Source organism: Physeter macrocephalus, chromosome 7 (assembly GCF_002837175.3).
Source record: "Physeter macrocephalus isolate SW-GA chromosome 7, ASM283717v5, whole genome shotgun sequence".
Lineage (NCBI taxonomy): Eukaryota > Metazoa > Chordata > Mammalia > Artiodactyla > Physeteridae > Physeter > Physeter macrocephalus.
In genome coordinates, this window is record NC_041220.1 from 70,040,547 (window position 1) to 70,042,818 (window position 2,272).

Below are 2,272 nucleotides of genomic sequence, written 5' to 3' on the forward strand. Positions count from 1 at the left end.
ATCCCTACAAATTTTGCACCCTCCAATCCATTCTCCGTCTTGCATTTTATAACTTTTATAACATGCATATCTAATTATATCTCTCTTTTGCTTAAAAATAAACAAATAAAAAGCAAAACAGGGCTTCCCTGGTGGCACAGTGGTTAAGAGTCCGTTTGCCATTGCAGGGGAAACGGGTTCATGCCCCAGTCCAGGAAGATCCCACATGCCGCAGAGCGGCTGGGCCCGTGAGCCATAACCACTGAGCCTGCGCGTCCGGAGCCTGTGCTCTGCAAGGGGAGAGGCCACAGCAGTGAGAGGCCCACGTACTGCAAAAAAAAAAAAAAAAAAGCAAAACAACCTCAATTAGTCCATTACATAATAAATATGTTCTAAGTACCTTAAAATAGAAAAAAAAAAAAGGTTAGACATGACATTCGGGCCTTTGATTAACTTTCTAATCTCATCTCATGACATTTTCCTTACTTCAGGTTTCATCGACTCTGAACTTCTATAATTTCCCCCCAAATGGACCATACTCTTTTTTACCTCATTAACATTTTACATGCCTCTCTATCTGCTCTTCTTTCCTCTGTACTCTTACCCATTAAATCTCATTTCAAGCACCACCTTCCTCAAGAAGCCTTTTCTCAGCACCTAGTTGGCATTTGTCCATTCTCTCACAGCACCCGGTGCACATACCTCTATCATTTTCTTTTCTTTGCCACTAGACCCTTTGGGAATTTGAATTTTCACTATGCCTAGGTACATAGGAGGTTTTCCCCATGCCTAGGTACATAGGAGGTTTTCCCCAAAAGGTATTTTTAAATGACTAAATGTGTGTATGGATGAGGTGAGTTTATGAAGCCTTCAATCTGTTTTATCCAATATAGTAGACACTAGTCATAGCATGTAGGTAAATTAGATTTACATTAAATTAAAATAAATAAAATTGAAAATTTATTTTCTCACTCTTTCTAGCTATCTTTCAAGGGCTCAATAGCCACATGTGGCTAGTGGCTACCATATTGGACACTGCAGATTCACAGACGTTTTCCATTATCTCAGAGAGTTCTGTTGAACAGTACTGCCTAAGATTTAATTGGCAGGAATAGGAGTAGCAAAGATGAGAAAGGAAAAACTAGTGCTAGTAAGAAATAGGAGAATGAAGAGAGGAGGAAATTGATTATGATTTCTAGATGTCATGATTGATTGATGAATTGATGGATATAGGAAATGCCAAGCTATGTAGACATCAAGATGAGAGATTATTAATTGTTTTTGTTGTTGCTGACTGTGAGATGACAGTGGTACATGCTAGTGGATATTTCCTAAGTCACTGCCCACAGTTAATATCAAAAACTCTGTTCCTTACCTTGCTTTTATATCAGGAGATATGTCTTCATAAATTTCCCTGTTTCTACAACTGTTTAGCTTAGAGAACTACTCCAAATAATGTTGGATTCTTATTTTCTTTATGCTACCCTATATTTAGAATAAATGAGTTTTGTGAAAATCCATTGTTTCCATTGATTTTTTTTTTTACCCCATTCAAAAGTGGGTTTTTTCCCCCTGTGGATTAAATTTGCCATTAAGAAAAAAATCATAATGATAATGATACAGGGAGATGTATAAAAAGTTACCAAGTATTTGAATTTTTAAAAAATTGCTCATAATTTTCATTTTTGGGTTGTTTCTGTGGTGAAATCGGCCTGGGGCAAGTGCAACTCCTCCGTCGGGTCCCTCGGATCTCTCCCTATCCAACTGACGTTGGAGAGCGAGTAAAGGGAGGAAGGAACAGCTAATTGGCCGGCCATGAAGAACTGAGGAGCCCGACTTACACCTCAAGTCTCTATGATGTCTTTTCAAGCCGTGTGGATGAAAGGCTCTTGGTGCTCCAGCCAGGAGTCAATGCTGTGCCTCTGAGGTGGGAGAGCCAACTTCAGTACAGTGGTCCACAAGAGACCTCCCAGCTCCATGTAATATCAAACGGCTAAAATCTCCCAGAGATCTCCATCTCAACACAAAGACCCAGCTTCACTCAACGACCAGCAAGCAACAGCGCTGGACACCCTATGCCAAACAACTAGCAAGATGGGAACACAGCCCCATCCATTAGCAGAGGCTGCCTAAAATCATAATAAGTCTACAGACACCCCAAAACACACCACCAGACGTGGACCTGCCCACCAGAAAGACAAGATCCAGCCTCATCCACCAGAACACAGGAACTAGTCCCCTCCACCACGAAAACTACACAACCCACTGAACCAACCTTAGCCACTGGGGACAG